Source organism: Protopterus annectens, chromosome 7.part0 (genome assembly GCF_019279795.1).
Source record: "Protopterus annectens isolate FY-2018-M chromosome 7.part0, PAN1.0, whole genome shotgun sequence".
Taxonomy (NCBI): Eukaryota; Metazoa; Chordata; order Ceratodontiformes; family Protopteridae; genus Protopterus; species Protopterus annectens.
Genome location: NC_056739.1, coordinates 30,412,433 through 30,432,723, shown reverse-complemented (window position 1 = coordinate 30,432,723; position 20,291 = coordinate 30,412,433).

The following is a 20,291-nucleotide window of genomic DNA, read 5'->3' as shown; positions in this document are numbered from 1 at the left end:
TACTATGTTTAGGAAGTATGCCCAGTTTAATACTTTATTAATTGCCACCAGTTGTCATCCCAAACATATAGAAAAAAATATTCCCATATCACAGTTTCTTAGAGCGCATAGGATTTGCTCTTCAAAACAAGAACTGGAAATACAAGAAAAGGATTTAATTCAAAGATTTTGTGATAGGGGATATAGATGTGATGATGTTATGGCCATGCTAACCTCTATTAGGAATGTGGAAAGATCTGAGTTACTTAAAAATAATGCTGAAATGATTAAAATGCAACCAATTAAATTGACAAACTTTGGAAACAATACTGGGTTCTTTATGGGATTAGTCCAGAAACATTTAGGGGTCTTGTGGAGATTTGTTACCTTTTAGATGTTGATTTTCTTACAGAAAAAGAAAACTAGAACACGAACACCACAAAGGTATGAAAACACTTGTAACCATATATTTTTTCTTACAGAAAAGGAAAAACTATGGCAGGGTTAAATCTGGGAATATAAACATAGGTTCACAATCATCGGATTTTGGATGATCAGTTTTTACAAGGGTGACAACCATGTTGGAACTGTAGGTTTTGCAAATATGTTTACAAAACAGAGTATGTTGTTTTTGAGATTTACAAATTGTAATTCTGACTGGATTATATAATTAGCTGCATGCACATGTTTCTGCTTTTTATGTGGGTCAGCCTTTGTGTCCCTTTAAATTGAGGATTTCAGAACATCTAAGTGGCATTAGATGTGCATATTCATCTAATGCCCGTTTTAAACTTACCACCAAACATAATACAGCTGAGTTTAATTTTGTTATAATAGAGAGGGTTACATTAGATAGAAGAAAGAAATCTGGATGGCACACTATAGTAAATAAAGAGAGAAATTAGATTATTAGATTAGGGGGCTTATTTTCACCAGGGCTTAATGACCAGCTATGACCGTCTATCATTATCTTTTGGTATTTAAATGCAGGTAATTTGTACTTTAGTTCTGGGACTGATAAAGCAGTAATGCCGAAACTGGTATGCAAGTTATTTTTTCCCAGTCTTGGGTTATGTTGTTGTATTTATGGTTGATTATCAGGGGTTTCTTCATCTAGAAGCATGGTGATTTATTAATAAACAAATTGCTGACTTTGTGAGCTGACCCCTCCTTTTTTTTTCCACCCATCTTCTCACAGCTGACCAACAAAGAACCCTACCTCAAAGCAAGCATTTCACCTAAAGAAGTCATTTTTGTCTCAACAGAAATTTGTACAGACTAATTTTACTACAATCAGCAGCAGCTATGTAAGTCTGTTTCCCGGAAGAATATTGTAATTTAAGTACAGGGACCTAAAGACTCCTTCAATACCTGTTTATTTTTTTAAACTTCTTCCCACTCTCATAAATCACTATCATAAAATTGTTTTATACATCTATTAAAAAATCTTTTGTGTGTTATACTGCTTACATTATCTTCCATAATAGACTATTACAGCTTTTGTCATGTTAAATTTTCCTTCTCCATTGTTTACCTTAAGTAAGAAGTGTTTGCTGATTTGTGTAATGGGTTGAAAACCAGTATTTCTCCAAACAAGAGAACAAATGGTCTCCATAGTATATACTCCATAGAGGGAAACTGAATGCTAATATTGGATGTATCTTATCTTCACTTTGACAGATGTGCTCAGTGGTAATACAAACCATAAATAATTGACTAAAATGGGTATGTAGTTATGTCAGATACAATAAATGAAACCACAGCCAGTCTGATCATTAAACATAGGTGCTTGCATATGTCCCCAAATGTGGTACTACAAATGCTTACTTCCATCATAATTTTTACAAAAGTCTAGTATTCCAAATAAGTAGTTATCCAGTCTTATGAAGCAGTCATCTATCATATTATTTTTTTTAAAAATGTTCTATGAAGGAGTAGGTTGTCACTTCTTCTTTTGGCTTTTTTTAGGGGTCATCACAGGGGATCACCTGTCTGCTCATGATTGGCAGTGCAGTTTTACAGTGTCAAGTTGCCAGCCCAGCACCAAACCTTCCACAGAAGACACACACACACACACACACACACACACACACACACACACACACACACACACACACACACACACACTTTAGAGTGTCCAATCCACCTTCAGCATGTCTTTGGAATGTGGGAGGAAACCGGAGCACCCGGAGGAAACCCACGTGACCACAAGGGGGCCATGCAGACTCCGCACAGAAGGCACCCCAGCTGAGGATTGAACCAGCAAACCTCTTGCTGTGAGGCAGCAATGCAAACTGCTGCACCACTGCAGGCTACCTGGAGCAGATAATCACTAAAACATAAATAAAGTTTGTACAAGCAGACCTCTTCACCAAAAACATAACCATGAACATCTTCTATTAAAACTCTGAGTCTAAGGTTATGTGCAGCAACCAACAGCACAGTCATCACCTTCTTGTAGCCCAATGACCAACAGCCTTTTATCAATGCATATATACCTGTTTACCTACATATTTAACTATGTTTATTGAAATGCCTTTGGTTTAGCTGGATTGACCAATGTATTGATATTCTATGATGTAGATCATATTCACCCTTTATAAAAAGTGCACCCCCCCCAGCAACCATCCAAATATAAGCAGCATATACATGTGCTTGTGTATTGCTATATGTATACACTGAGAATTCTGTACTTTTGCTATGTTTAATCTTCTGGGCCTAAAAATAACACAACATTGAGCAATCGGTATATCAAACTATTTACAGAAAGATTAAATACAGTAAGCTCAACTATCATATTAGAAAGACCCCCTGCCTGTAGTGCTATTCATAAAGAAATGCACACACACATATATACACACACACACACACACACACCTACCTTCTTTGTATGTGTGAAATTAGTTTTCACCTTCAGTTTGAAACCTAAACTTATTGTCCCTTTTTTATGAACACTGTTGAATGCATTTATGTCTGCTAATGCAGTCTGACATAACATTCCAGTACTGACATATTTCTAAACATGCCATATCTTCACTTACTTTGAATATCTAATTGCCCTTAAAATGTCTGACAACACAAAATAGTATCATTAGTGCACAAAGAAGGTGATGCCATTCACAGAGTACCACAACCTTGCCATCATATAATCTGGTAGTAAGCTATGCTAAAATACAAATATATTCTCAGTATACTAACTTCATCAAATATCTATTAGGTATTGCACATTTATCATTAGATTTATTTACATATATATGGCACTTCAAGTTATAAACGATAGTTATTTAATATACTTAACAGTGTTGAGTTCTTTTTATCCATTAAGTCATTGAGCACTTGTGGGAATTCTTCTCCATTGACTTTTCCATAGACCACAGGTTTACACAAATGAACCTTTCAATTTCTTACCATATAAATAGCACTGTTAATGACCGTATAATTTGCATTGCTGATGATAAAGTTTGCAAAGGCATCATCTCCCATTAAAGTTATTTGCACCTGAAACTGTTTCATCATATTACTTGCGGGCATCATTTATTTAACCATGTGGGTTTTAAAAATGTCTAGATTTCTCCATTCACTGATCTCTGAAATACCTTAGGTAGAGTGGAACTCTTTAAATTGTGCCCTCTTTCCTCTGTGCCTTTCCCCACTCTCTCTGGTTCACCATTTGTCAATTTCCTTGGTCTCTCCAGTCGACTATTTGTATCTTCCTCGATCTCTCTCTCGGGTTGACCAAGTGTTACCTTCATCACACTCTCTGGTTGACTATGTGTTACCTTCCTCAGTCTCTTTGGCTGGACATGTCACCTTTTTCGGTCTCTCTCACTGACCATGTGTTACCTTCCTTGGTTTCTCTGGTTGGACGTGTTACTTTCCTCGGTCTCTCTCTAGTTGGACATGTGTTACCTTCCTCTGCCTCTCTGGTTGGACATGTGTTACCTTCCTTGGTCTCTCTCCGGTTGGACATGTATTACCTTCCTCGGTCTCTCTGTTTGGACATGCGTTATCTTTCTTGGTCTCTCTGGTTGGACATGTGTTACCTTCCTCCACCTCTCTGGTTGGACATGTGTTACCTTTCTCCACCTCTCTGGTTGCACATGTGTTACCTTCCTCGGTCTCTCTGTTTGGACATGCATTATCTTCCTTGGTCTCTCTGGTTGGACATGTGTTACCTTCCTCCGCCTCTCTGGTTGGACATGTGTTACCTTCCTTGGTCTCGCTCTGGTTGTACATGTGTTACCTTCCTCAGTCTCTCTGTTTGGACATGCATTATCTTCCTTGGTCTCTCTGGTTGGACATGTGTTATCATCCTCCACCTCTCTGGTTGGACATGTGTTACCTTCCTTGGTTTCTCTCTGGTTGGACATGTACATGTTACCTTCCTTGGTCTCTCTCTGGTTGGACATGTGTTACCTTCCTTGGTCTCTCTCTGGTTGGACATGTTACCTTCCTCGGTCTCTCTCTGGTTGGACATGTGTTACCTTCCTTGGTCTCTCTCTGGTTGGACATGTTACCTTCCTTGGTTTCTCTCTGGTTGGACATGTGTTACCTTCCTCGGTGTCTCTGTTTGGACATGCGTTATCTTCCTTGGTCTCTCTGGTTGGACATGTGTTACCATTCTCCACCTCTCTGGTTGGACATGTGTTACCTTCCTTGGTCTCTCTGGTTGGACATGTGTTACCTTCCTTGGTCTCTCTCTGGTTGGACATGTTACCTTCCTCGGTTTCTCTCTGGTTGGACATGTGTTACCTTCCTCGGTCTCTCTCTGGTTGGACATGTTACCTTCATCAGTTTCTCTCTGGTTGGACGTGTGTTACCTTCCTTGGTCTCTCTCTGGTTGGACATGTTACCTTCCTCGGTTTCTCTCTGGTTGGACATGTGTTACCTTCCTTGGTTTCTCTCTGGTTGGACATGTGTTAGTTAATCTCTCTATTATCTTGTGCTTCATATTCTGGTGTAGCTGCCAGCATGTTCTGAGGCTTCACATAAAGTTTTCTATCCATGCAGGAAGTATACCTGAAAAACTGGTGAGCTAAATATCCATTTATTTTTTTTAATGTTTAACTGGCAAGACCCTCACATGAACAGCCGAGCATATGCCATTTATTGTTGTGTAGGTACATTGTAATTGTTATCAAAGAAAATTCATTGTCACTAAACTGTTACTTAATTGGACACCAAAGCATTGATGGTATGGAATACTTCACTTGAAAAGATGTCCAAGTAAACCAACATATGACTAGGATGCCTCACCTGAACATCCAAGATAGGAATAGATGGTCTATGCACACTATCTTGATATGACTTAAGTGATGAACAATCCATCCAGACAGTTTTTCTAACTCAAAACTCAAGTAGTCCTGCCTTTCTTTTTCTGGCACACCAATAATTCTAATAAGTTTCCTTTGGTCTCTATCCTCATTAACCTTACTTTTGTTTAAGCATATGTAACTTGGTTAACATAAACTCATATTGCTTCTACAACCTCTTAATAGAGCCCACATGTGAGTTCAGAGATCTATTTCAACATATGGAACAGCTGAATTGTTGAAACCCATGTGGTCAACAATTCAGTCATCGACAAAACACATGAACCCAAACAACACAAACAGTGCTTTTACAGGAGCACCCCTTGCACCCCAACACCCCTGCTAATTATATATGCCAACTCTGAGATCGCACTATAGTGGTGAAAAGCGCAAATTCCCTGATCCCCACCGTACTGTGATCTAAGTCAACACAGTTCAATGGACTCAATTGACAACTATATGGTCTTGACCAAATTAGGTTTGATGATTTTGCCATTCGATGCTTTGAAATAGACACAGGTTCGGGGCTTCTACCATCTGTGTGTGTCTCTCTTTGCTTTCTGCAGTATAGCTGTCAGATATAGTAAACATTTTCTCTGTTTTCCTTTCAAATGTTGCTATAGGGGTTTGCCAAGATTTTTTTATCTGACATTTCTTCTGGTAGCTAATTTAAGAAGCCTCCATTCACATTTCCACAGACATGTACAGCAATTCTGCTGACCCTTCTTAACTCAATTATTTTTCACCTTCTTTCTAGTGTTATCCACCAAAAAACTACACAGTTCACTTAATTCATCTTTTCAACTGTAGTTAACCTCAGAAGATAGTGTATTTAAAGAAAAATGCAAAAAGTTGTTGTCCAAGAAAAAAAAAGGCGAGTTCCCAACAATACAAAACCACCTTCATCAGTCTCAACAGGCAAATAAGACATGTCAAATCCTATAAGGGCATCTTTGAGAAAAGCTTGGGAAGCACAACCAAGGATAACCATAAGACCTTTTATAGCTATGTACTTAGCCTAGAATGTAGGACCCAACCATGTGCTGAACTTGTGACTAACAGTGTCACACACACTGACCCCGCAGAGATAGCAAACCTATTGACCAGAGAAGACAACTGATCAGAGTGGACTATTTTTAGGCTCAGCATGGGATTTTACAACCAATGATACATGGTAATGTAAATATATAGGCATTAACATACCAATTTTTCCAATTTTGTTCTAATTTTACATTGTACTGGAATAATTAACAAGTAAGGAAAATATGTAGACATAAATAACACAATTATTACAGTTATATAGAAATAGCATATAATGTTATCCTTATTCTTAGGCCCTAATCACTACAAGCACATCCCCCCTTTCAAATTATAACATTCACCCCAGCTTCTCTTCTCATACTATTTTCTTCACTTTCTTTGGCTTTCTCCTCCAAACTATATTCAATTTCTCCTTTAGTCTTTTTTTTTTTACCTGACTATTATTACTGCCACTTACTGCTATGTTCTTAAACCATTGTCGGACTCTTTCTTCCTTAATACTTCTAATATTACTAATCCTTCCACACCTTCTTTTTTAACCTCCATGTCATTAAAAACATCCCCCTCCTCTCTTAAATATTCCCTGCTGATTTTCCACTCCAGATAAACAACTTCCATTCCTTAACTTCTTTCTTGCATAAACTCCACAAAAAAATGAAACATCACAAGAAATGTAAAGAAAACTACAGGGAATGAAGGTTCTAAATAATGTTTTTACATTTCCTGCAGACTGTTTTGGTTTTGTAAAGTTTGTATTTTTTGAACACCTTTGCTCTTTCCATGTTTTTTGTAGTTTATTTCTTATATAACCTGTTCCACATAGCATTTGTTGCCTCCCATTCTTTCATTGCCACTTAATGTTTCATGCACCAACACTTATGAATGTTACCTAATCGTTTCTTCACCATACCTCCAACACTGTGGACTCTCCCATTGGTCCTTCTCTCCTGATAATTTTTGGGTCCTATAACATCATTGCAACAGCCTCAGAAACTGATCTTACTGTGGCCCTAAAACTTTACCATCCCCCATCCTTCTACCTAATTCTCATCAGTCTTCCATACCTGACTTTCTTTAGTCTATTTCATCCTAAGCTTACTGAAGTCTATTAGTTTTTCCTCTTCCTCAGAATCAGAAGCTTTCTGTATAACCATATATACCACCACTGCGCCCTTTATCCTTTCCCTCTAATATAATCTCTTAAACTTTAGCAGCCTGCAATGGTTCCTAGCTTACATTTCTTTCACTATATTTACTTGTGAGTCTCCCAGTAAATTAAGTGGTAATGCATTCTAGCTATATATAACTTAGCCATAACTTTTGTCAGTATTGCTTAAATAAATTGGTCTGTAGCTCATTGCGTCCTCCTGTACCTTTTCCCCTTATAGAAATAGGACCACGTCTTCATTTACACTGAGCTGTATGGAGGAGGGGCACTGACCACAGCTCTGATCTGTGATATATAACAATAAGTATCTGGTTTTCTTGCTTATTTTTACTAGTTATTGCTTATTCCTACCATTTATTGCAATTTATATTGTCTGCTGCCTAGTTTGTACTGTATTTTATTGCCATAAACTAATCTGCATTGTTGTACTGCAATTGTCTGCCTTACTGGACCTGTTAAATCACTTTTGTAACTTCCTCACTGTTTGTAAAGCTTTTTTAGCTAATTTCACTGTCTGAAAGGTATAACATGGAAATGTTCTCATTTGTGAAGCATTTGTCTCTGTTCTGATTTTTCTGCCAAGGAGTGTATCATATAACTGATTTGTTTGCAGTTAAAAGCGTTCTCTAGAGTCTCCTTGCTCCTTTTTCTGTTTAAAACTTTCATTTAGTGTCTCACTGCTGTTTTTCTGCTGTGATAAACATTTCTGTAGTGTTTTCTGCCTAAAATAGTGTAGCTAGTAGCTGGAGCATAGTTTCACACCCTCCATCCCTATCGTCTTGTTCTTAAACTTGGTGGCTTTGCATTTGCTCTCTACTGTAAATTTGATCTGGGACAGTCCTCCCAGTTCAGTCTCATTAGCTCATTCTAACTAATAAAGAGAGAACGTTTGGAAAGGCCAACCTCTTAGTTTCTTAACCTTGAATTATCTTCTGTTCCTCCTTTATCCCTTTCCAATTTACTAAAAAAAAAAAAAACACTTTATTCAGCTGCTTTTCATAATATTTTTGTTTCCTCCTCCTACTCTATTACTTCATCTTGCTTTTCTGCTACTTGTTCTCTAAAGTGTTCAATTACATCTTGTCTGCTGCATTTATTACTGCTTGTTTTTAGTCTGTTTAAATTGTGTTATTCTAAGCCTCTTAGTTTTGGTTTAAGCACTTGGGCTTTAGGCCTACCCCTTAGCTCTCCCTGGCCTCTCTCCCTCAGATACTGACAAACATGGATGGAGAATTTCCTACGGTTTTGCCTGCCAGCCTGGTTGATATGGGCATCCTGAGACAGTGAAGTAACTGCCTCATGTACACAGACAACCATCTATTACTACCACCTAGGAACTCAATATCTGACAGATGCAATTACATTAAGATCCTAGAGTTTATGCTCTCTCCATCACGAGCTGGGATATCTGGCACTAAGAAGGTTGTCAACACAATCACTACACCTGAAACACCACCCACTAGTACACAACACACACCCACATATGTGGAGGTTCTCAACAAAAACAAACTCAAACAAAGGAGACCTCAGTGGCAAAAACACATGCAAACTCCACAACCCTCCATACCACATACCATGCATACTCTACACACCTGTATCTTGCAACCAATAAGGCCTAACCATAAACCCAACATATTATTCATAGAAGACTCCATTATGAAACACACAGATGTGCATCTCACCAGGCTGAATAAAGACAAAGTCACAGTTAGTTGTTTGTCAGGTGCCAGAATTTGCCATATGACACACACACACACTCAAGTCTCTCAACAACAGATACTGTTATGACTCTGTCATAGTTCAAGTTGGTGTGAATGACTTGAGATGTACCTCCCTGGACTATATGAAGAGAGACAGGATTGAACTCACTGAATATGTGTCCCAGTCAGGTATGTCCCTAGCCTTAAGCAGCATTCTACTGTCACCCAGAATGATGCCTCAAGGCAAACAGAAAATGATTGACTTTAAAAATTGGCTTAGTTTCTGGTGTCATTCTAGGGAGATCCAGTACCTGACAGCCTGGGAAGATATGATCGACAGACAACAATGCTTTTCTAGAGATGGTCTGCATCTGTCTCACTTGGGCTTCAGGCTTCTGGCAAAGGCCCTTGTCTCCTCCATAGTGTTTTTTTTTTAGGAAAAGTCATGAGGTCAATACTACCAACATAAAAATTTTAACAAAATGCAAATTAAAGGTCATGCTGCTAAATGCTAGGAGTCTAAACATGAAACTGAACTCATTACAAGCATTCTTGACTCTGGAAGATGTTGACATTTGTGCAGTCACAGAAACCAGGTTCAAAGCTGCGGAGAGCACCCCAGCCTTACCTTGTTACTCATCCTATCATACATTCAGACCACAAACTGTGGGCAGCAAAGCCAAAGGAGGTGGAGTTTCAATATATATTAAAGACACATACACACCTCCAGGCTGGTCAAACACTATGACACACAGGAGACACTCCAGGTGCAGTTGACCATTCACAAGACCCCTATTCAAATCATAGCTGGCTACAGGCCCCCATATTTGACTCAAGATGCCCACTCCACCTATCTGGACCTCTTCAAATATATCAAGATTCAACCCTTTACCTTGATACTGGGCAACTTTAACTACCCAACCATAGACTGGAAAAACTACTCATGCCAGAACACAAATGCCCAGAGATTCCTCAGTTTTATCAATGCAAATGCCTTGGTACAGCTAATCAGTAACCCCACAAGAGGTGATAATATCTTAGATTTGATATTAACCAACAGGAGTAACCACTGCAGCACCCCTACAGTATCATGCTCCCTGGTAAGATCCGACCATAAAGCAGTCACTTTCAAAGTCACCATCTTCCTTGCCCCCCCCCCCCCCCCAGCTAGGGTCAAACAAAAAAAGTTTTCCAAAGCTGATTTCAACCTCCTGAGGGATGGTATAAACAGCTTCACAGCTCTCCTCCCCCTCTGTAGAAACTGGCAATGTCCAATGTCCAAATCTACATGAGCATTTATATAGATGCATGGAATCAGGAATAACTGACAGGAAAAAAAATCATCCTCCGTAGATATAGCCAACTTTTTCTGGCTGACAGATTCAGCAGAAACTTCATCCCTCTGTCTCCCATCAGTAAATCAGAGCATCCCCAGTACTTGCTCCCCATCCCTTATCTCTAGGGAACAGGTCATCGCTGCCCTCTCAAAGTTTAAAAATACACCCTTCATGAGACCTGATAACATTCCAGGCTGCATCCTACATGAACTCAGGCATGAACTTGCAGCACCATTAAGCACCCTATTCAACCAAAGCCTGAGTACCGGTATATGGACACACTTTCTTGTTCATGATTGTTGCTTTCCTGTTCACCGTGAGTTTTGTCATTTGTACTATATAGCACATTGGCCACTTTTGGTATCTAGCCTGTGTTCTTTGCTAGATAAAATGACTGCACAGTACTCCTTTGTGGATGACCTATACATGTACACAACTGCGATCTCTCTGTCCCTTATATATATATATATATATATATATATATATATAGAGAGAGAGAGAGAGATTATGGTCTCAGTTCAGTATCTTCTTTACTCTGTTTATGTAGTCTTAAATGGTTAGATTGACTATGTCGTCCCATATTGTGCACTGTTTAGGTTTCCTCTTGGCTGTGAGTTTCTACTTCAGACTCCATTATAAGGTGTAGTATTCTACAGCAGTCTGTAACTCAGTCCTTGGTCCACATTTCACAATTACCTTCATAAGTTTATCATCTCATTGGTGATATTTCCATTCTGCCATGTTTCATTTCCACTCAGCATTCTCTGCTGTTTCTAACATAGCAGAGCTGGTTTTATTGAATATCAGATAATTTCTGAAAACATGTCACATTATGTCTATTGCACAAAGTGTTCTTGAAATCTCCCTTTTTTATAGAAAGACTAGCAAATGGAGTGGGAGTTAAAGGTGTATGATGAAAGCAGGAACATCAAAAACTTATTCTTGGAATGTTTTAAGCTCAGAGATGAAAGTGTTAAGGTTTCCATGTGAGCCAAGTCCAAAGAGGCAGTTTGAACTGTGTGAGAAAGCGACTTAAGAAGTGGAAGGTTTTGCACGTAGGAGTGCCCTGTACAAAGGAATACTAACCAAGGTGACAAAGAGATTACAGAAGTCTTTTAAGTGCAAGCATGTAGGCTAAATGTGCATTTTGGTAGCCAAGATGAGGCAGTTTAAGCATCAGTAGACAGTACATAATAACCAAACTGAGTGTGAATGCAAGGAAGGCTTTGACAGTGGTATTAATTGTGAGATTACAGGGTAAAATGACAAGTATGTAATGAAGTGATAACAGTTGTAATTAAGGAACCAAGAGACTGTTCATACTATAAGTACCACATATGGATTCTTTTAACAAGCTCATTTTAAGTTTCAGTTGAAAAGCATTTGGATATGCTGCAATCTACCTTAACTTAAATATTCTCTTTTGTAGCTAGCCAATGAGTTTTAGGAAAGATATAAAGAATTCTAGTGATTTCTCACCACAATATATGAAATATGTGATGATTCTGACAGGTCTGGTCAAGTGTGGAATCTACTTAGGAAGAGAACTCTTTTAAAAGTTATGGATTTGCTAAATAGCAATGCATTTATTTTATTTTATGTGACGTTTCCAAGAAAAAAAAACAACATCGCAGTGTGTGTTCTTGAGTGTAACTTCTGTATTAGATGTCCTGTGTTACTAAAAGATGCACATACTCTCTCACTTCAGTGACTGGCTAATGTTGTGCTTCTGACTGGGGTCAAAACTATGGCACACATTTAGTAATGTCAGGTATAATAAGAGCTGATGAATATCAGTTGAGCATATATTACACGAGACCTGTAATCTTTGCACATGAAGATGTAACATATCAACATTTCTGCATCTTGGAGTGTTACTAACACTCCACTCATATCCACAATATCAACAACTGGGTGCAAGTATATCCAGGAATAAACAGCAAATTGTTCTAATTGAGCAATCCCCCTCATCCTGTTATAGAGAGCCCATCTCCTATACCCAGAGGTGTTGCAGCTAATTCTGAGATCACTGAATGTCAGAAAAAGTGAAATCTCTGAAAGTTCTATTAGTATTGAAAATTGTGTTGCTGGATCAGGTACCATACAGGTACTTGTATGACCATGCTTCATGCAACAGGATATCATATGTTCCACCTGTCAGAACTGTCAGTACAAACAAAGCCCTAAGACTCCCTCAAGCTGCTCCCCTACCTTTGCTGCAGAAGCACCTATACATACAGATGCTTCTCTGACCTTAAACGATTATACGTGACAATGGATATGCAACGGCATGGGGACACCTGCAGTAGCCAAATTCTACATGACTTCATGGACATGAGGCAACTAAATTACTTGGTCATCAGCAGTGCTCCATTTTGAAGACATAGCAGCAGTGTCTCTTGTAAAGAAGTGGTAATGGGTAAAGAGCATAGTCCCACTAATATATATATTTGCTTCTTTCGACTTTTCCCGGTTAGGGGGAGCCACAGTGGACCTCCGATATGCTAATGATTGGCAGTGGATTTTTACTGTGCCGAGTTGCCAGCCCGATGCCCAACCTTCAAAGAAGGCACACCCATTCATGCCCGCACCTACCTGCATGTCTTTAGACATCACTCGAGGGCAGGGAGCACATGCAGACTCCACACAGAAGGCGCTCCAGCCGAGAATCAAACAGGAGAACCTCTTACTGTGAGGTGATAATGTTAACCGCTGCACCACCGTGGCCCCTAGTTCCACTAATATATATATATATATATATATATATATATATATATATATATATATATATATATATATATATATATATATATATATATATATATATTTTTTTATATATATATATATATATGCAGTATATATTTCTCAATAAATATAAAATATACAGATGCTCATTCCCTGTATATTATTCCTGTCCTGTTTGATACTGTCTTACTGATGCAAAGTTACAACCTACATATGATAAGTCTAATTAGTATTACCCTTAAGAGTATTTAACATAATATAGTCCCATCTTCCCCCTTACTCTTGCTCATGCCCCATGAATACCTCTGTCAACTTCCTGTCCGCAGCTTAATCTAAAAGCCCACTATATGAGCAGAGCTGGATCCCGTACTAGGTGATGTAGGCAGTTGCCTAGGGCCCATGTTGTCTGGGCGGGGTGCTGCACTACTGAACGTGTAGTCCTTTCGATGAGTTGCCTAGTAACAGTGAGCCTGTTATTTTGCCAACTGTTCTGTACTGCATATTGCCAGCACACCATTTTTAATGTAACTTAGGTAATTTATTCATTAAAGGAGGAGGTACTGCATTTGTAGATGAAGCACTGAAATGCAATGCTGTTTGCCATCAGCAACCTCTGCATTAGTAACACATTTGTTTAATGAGGCATTATTCAGATGACTGACTTCTGTTGAGACTGTGAATATATGGCTGATAGCAATAGATTATGATGACTACAGTTTGAGTGACCTCTTATAGTTGAAAAGTTCTGAAATTAGTAGGTTTAGCTTTACTGGTTCATACATTTTGTTTCACTGTTTACCAGGAAAAATGTTCAAAATTGCAAATTTAAAACACTCAACCAAATGTTGCAGTGTTAAACAATGAATATAATTTAATACAATCAGGAAGGTGACTCAAATAAGGCATGCATTTATGTATGTTCCTAAAATGTGGGCAGAGGGGCTCATGGTTTGAAAACAGTCCAAAGGTAAACTTAATCCACCACTGGTCAGATGCATATTCTGTGAATGTGGGTGTCAATGTAGTTTCAAATGCAGAGATGTTTACTGTTGCTCATTCTTATAGTCTGTTTTCATTGTGAGACTGTATTGTTTTGTTTAGCAAATGGCTATCTGTGTGGTATAAAATTTGAAATAAAAGTTTTAAATGAAATCCAAATATCTGTAATCATCGTAGAAGTAAAGAAGAATATAATATTTATGCTGAGAGTTCCAACAGTGTTTATGATAACTAAGGTGAGATGACCAAGTAACAGGATATTGAATGGCTGGGGGGAGGGAGGGTTTCCATTACCCTGTCTAGGGACCCATGTGACCCTGATCTGGCACTCTCTGTGGGTCTACAACTATTATGGGAAAAATACTTGTACTAAGCTAGAAGGCCTGTAATTCCATGGATTTTTCCTTTCTCTGTTGCTTGAGATAATACTTGCTGTCTTCCAGTTCTCGGACATTTCTGAATGGGAATTAATTTGTTGAACATCATTATCAGGGTGGACTGCCAGTAAACTGTTTAAATTCCTGATTACCTTGTACTTCATCCTCTATAAAGCCAGACAGCTTCCTCTACATAGTCTTCTTTATCCTTGTGACCGCCTTTCCTCACTGTGTCCTACCTTTTTTCCCTCCTGCATGACACCATTATCTTTTCTTTTGTAATAGCAAACAAATGTACTTATTCAGTATTCCTGCCCCCCCCCCCCCAGTCTCCTGGTAATCTCTGTCTCTCTCTCTGTCTTTGCTAATATAGCCAGGTCTGTGGGGTCCTTATTAATTTGATGAGACTTTAGCTTGTTGAACTACAAAAGATCGACAGCTAAAGATCAAAATGTCCAAACCGCGAACGATCAGCTAAGTGAATTTTTCCCAAGAAAAGAATTTGCTTGGCCATTACACAAACTTTCAACCTGAATTAAGTGGGGGGTTTCACCCTCCACACACCCACCCTAACTAAATATACTAACTCTGAGATCACGCCACATCAGGGAAAGGGCAAATTCCCATTAACGGGCAAGCAAATTCTTTCCCTGAGAAAAAATTCCCTTAGCTGGCCATTCACAGTTTGGCTCTTTTGATCTTTAACTGTTGATCTTTTGTAGTTCGGCAAGCTAACATTTCATCAAATTAATAGGGACCCAAGTCTGTGGTATCTTTCTGTTGAGCGTATTTCTAAAGAGAGCCTTTTCTCTTCCCTCCTTAATCATTTCTACTATCATTATTGCATCTTACACCATAGCTACCCTCACCAGCATTAATACTGTTCTGCTAGCCTCCTTGTACAGTGCCTAATTCACGTCCCCACCCTCCTCTTTCTAATATTTTATGACTTGTTCTAACGTAATTGCTAATCCTATTTCGCTGCAGTCACATTGGCTTCTTAACTATTTTCATCTTTTTAGTTCCTTCTCACAAACTTAATCTATCGCAGCGTAATCTATAACTGACAGATTCCCATAGCTTGCTTACTCTGTCACTTTGTTCCAAGTGACCTAACTCACCTTTTATCCTCTCCTCCAGCTCAGCAAAAGCCACTGCTTAAACACATTATATCACCACCCATGGCTTAATATTCATTCCAGTATTTCCTGCTCTAAACCATACAGTGACATGATTATTGTTAGATAATGTTTCCTTGACCTTGAAATCCATTCTTAGGTCAGCACCACATCCAATATTCTCTCCTATCATGTAAAGTAGTGCAGTAATTGTCTGAACCCTTCATGGTGTAAGTTCTCATTTAATTCCTGCTCCCTTTCTAGTAGGCAGGTTGGAATCTCCCAGTGAGCTCCTGGTAGATTCGTATTCCCTATGACTACTTTCTTCCTCCTGCCACACTTCTTTATTCACTTCTCCAGGTTTTCTTCACATTGCCTTTGTCTCTGGGGAATGACGTACTGTATCAAATCCACTAGCTGTTCCCCCCTTCCTCAGCCTTAAGACCGGCACTTGATCTGGTCCTAGCCACTCCATTGCCGCAGTCATGGTTTGGTGTTTTTCCTCCTCTCTGAAATTGCATCTTATGCCCTCCATGATGTGGATTGTGGCCTTACCTCCATCTCAACCATTTTTGCCATTCCTGAACAGACCATACCCGGAATCCTCTTGTCCTTAATCCAGGTTTCAGTTATATCAGAAATGTGCACCCTTTCTCCATGAATCATTGCTTGCTGTTACATTCTGTCTACTGCCTGAATGCCTTCTCCCTCTTCTGCTTCTCTAACACTTCCCCCTCCTTCCATGTTAGGTTATAGGTGCAATTTCTGATGTGCCTTTCCATCCCAGTACTAAGCATCACTGAAATTTATGGGTCACTATAGAGCTAGTACCTTGGATGAAGCTGGACGTTCTGCCAGGTGTTTTTCAGTCTTTCTACTAGTCCCAAGCCTTTCTGGTCTGTAATCAGATTCCCTAATCCTTTCCTTTATCAGTGTTGTGGCTACTACTACATATAACACTCTAAAGGCTACCTCAACACTATCAGCTGATGAGAATGTCATTAAGAACCCAATCTCCTGTTGGCAGGCTAGTTACCATTATCAAAACTAGGAGGATAAATGGAGTGTCTCAAAATATCTTGCACATGTTGGAAAAGGATAGATTTACCTTGCCAGTCTCACTGGAACTATAATTGCCAGATTACCTAATTCAGCAACCAGTGCAACCTCTGTCCAATTCATCATCATCTAATGAACATTCTATATTTTATTACATGCCATAATGTGATAGTTTGACTTTCATTACACGTTGCATACTATCCCAAGGTGTATGGCTCATTTAACTACATGAACCATAGGTGATGGTTTTGTTATCATAAAATTCCAACTTTAAACTTTAGTCCATTTCATGCCTTAGTTTGACTTTTCTACAACATTTGCTGCTACTTTTACAACATATTGCAATCCAGCATTAAATATCTAGTATACACTAGTTATACAGTTAGCTTATTCTAGTATATTAGTCACCCTTCTAATTAAATTACGTTATACTTTTGGAGTATGTAATGGAAATCTGATGCCCTCCTGGTGTTCTCAGTGATGCATTTAATTCCATATTTGAGTTTGTAATACTGTGCATAAGCTTGTAATATCTTTGTCATGCATTGCGATTTTTCTCCCTGTGACTCAATTTAAATGTTTTTCCCAGCAAGATGTATTTCCTGTTAAAAATGTAAAGACATAAGTGAATAAAAGTGGTTATGCTGAAAGAGTGTTTTGAAACTCCCTACAAGTACAAACCACAGCTTTAGGGAAAGATGACGCCTAAATCTGAACTCTTACCCAGACATAAAATACTATCTGTGTAGAAATTCACAACAACGACAGTGCAACATCTCTTCTGTCATGGGACTTAATTCTGGTCCTGCAGATCTTGGAAAAATGCCCCTGAGAGGTTAAATGAATCCAGAGACATGTAGCACGTTATCTGTAAAATGATGTTTCTAATAGCGCTATACTTGGTAAATGTATGGCAGTCCTCCCGTTTCTCCTGCCATGCAGCCTTCCTGGCATTAAATAACGGGCAGTTACCTTCTAGAATAAGCATCCTTGATGTCCATAGTTTTGTCCACAATCCAAAGAATGGAGGTATTCAAGCTCCCAGTCTTACCCACGCCCAACGGCAGCAGCAGCAACAAGACGTCAGATCATGTGACAGCTGGATTAGCGCAAGTTCACTTACACAGAACAAAATAAGAGATCACCAGGCTTCCCTTCCACTGGAGATCATAGTGTCCAGCCCACATTCAAATCAGCACAATCTGCATGAAGATATAAACTTTTCTAAAGGGCTCAAGACAGAGTTAGAGCCCTTCACTTTTGCAGTACCTTGAAAAAAAAAATGCAGAAGAAATCCGTGTATTGTTTTTTGGGATGTATATATATTTACATTTTTGTATTATGTGCATGTGCCAAGGTGTTTACTGCCATACTGAGTATGATATGTACTTTCAGCTTAGTGAGAAATTTTGCTTTAACACTAAACTTCAGTCCTAGTAAAGAAAAGTGCATGCACTGCATACACTAGAAAGAAGTTCAGCATTATTACTCACAAGAATAACTTCCTGCAGCTAAATCAAACTCCTAGTGCTCAGCAGTGATGATACTATATCAAAAAAAGAAATATATATTCAGTGGATATTAAAAGTTTACACACCCCTGTTAAAATGCCAGGTTTTTGAGATATTAAAAAAATGAGACCACAATAAATCATTTCAAAACTTTTCCCACCTTTAATTTGACCTTTAACCTGTACAATTCAATTAAAAACAAACAAATTTGTTAGGGGAAACATATAAAAAATAAAAAAAACGTAGAATAAGCTGCTTGCATAAGTGTGCACACCCTTAAACTAATACTTTTTTGAAGTATCTTTTTATTTAATTACAACATTCAGGCTTCTTGGGTAGGAGTCTATCAGCGTGGCACATCTTGACTTGACAATATTTGCCCACTCTTCCTTGCAAAAGTGCTCCAAATCTGTCAGATTGTGAAGGCATCTCTTGTGCATAGCCCTCTTCAGGTCACCCCACAGATTTTATATTGGATTTAGGTCTGAGCTCTGGCTGGGCCATTCCAAAACTTTCATTTTTCTTCTGGTGAAGCCATTGCTTTGTTGATTTGGATGTATGCTTGGGATCATTGTCATGTTGTAAGGTGAAATTCCTGTTCATCTTCAGCTTTCTAGCAGACACCTGAAAGCTTTGGGCTAAAAGTGACTGGTATTTGGAGCTGTTCATAATTCCATCCACCTTCCAGCTGAAGAAAAACAATCACAAAGCATGATACTGCCACCACCATGCTTCACCATGGGGATGGTGTTCTTTTGGTGATGCAAAATGTTTTTTTTTCGCCAAACATACCTTTTGGAATTATGGCCAAAATTTCAACCTTGGTCTCATCAGACCATAACACATTTTCCCACATGCTTTTGTGGGACTTGATCTATTGTTTTGCAAATTTTAGCTGGTCCTGGATGTTTTTCTGTGTAAGAAAAGACTTCCGTCTTGCAACCCTACCCCATAGTCCAGACACATGGAGAATAAGGGAGATTGTTGTCTCATGTAGTATACAACCAGTACTTGCCAGAAATTCCTGCAGCTCCTTCAGTGTTGCTGTAGGTCTCTTGGCAACCTCCCTGACCAGTTTTCATCTTGTCTTTTCATCAGTTTTGGAGGGATATCCAGTTCTTTGCAACATCGGTGTTGTCCCATATTTTCTCCACGTTTTGATGACTGTCTTCAGTGTGTTCCATGGTATATCCAATGCTGTGGAAATGTTTTTGTACCCTTCTCCTGACTGATACATTTCAACAATGAGATCCCTTTGATGCTTTGTAAGCTCTCTGCGAATCCATGGCTTTTGCTGCAGCAGGCAACTGAGTAAATGTCAGGAAAATCCTACTAGGACAGCTGAACTTTATTTGGGGTTAATCACAGTCTCTTTAATTGATGACAAGTGTGTACCCAAGAAGACTGAATGCTGTAATTAAATCAAAAGTTGCTTCAACAAAGTATTCGTTTAAAGGTGTGCACACTATGAAACCAGCTTATTGTATGTTTTGTATTTTTTATATTTTTTCCCCTAACAGATTTGTTTGTTTTTCAATTGAATTGTACATGTTATAGGTCACATTAAAGGTGGGAAAAGTTTTGAAATGATTTACTGTGGTCTCATTTCTTTACATCACAAAAACCTGGCATTTTAACAGGAGTGTGTACACTTTTTATATCCACTGTATTAATCTTAGTACAAAAATAAAAACATACATCACTATCCTGATTCCTATCAAGGATATTTAGAAAACAGGATTGTTAAAAATGGACCAGGTCATAAACAACTAACAAAAAACATCCAAAATTAATCAAGAAAATAGCATATCTCAACATAATCATTGCCACATTGATAAAATAAGTCCACGCACCTCTCTCTCTCACACACACTCGCGCGTGCGTGCGCGCACACACACACACACACACACACACACACACACACACACACACACACACACACACA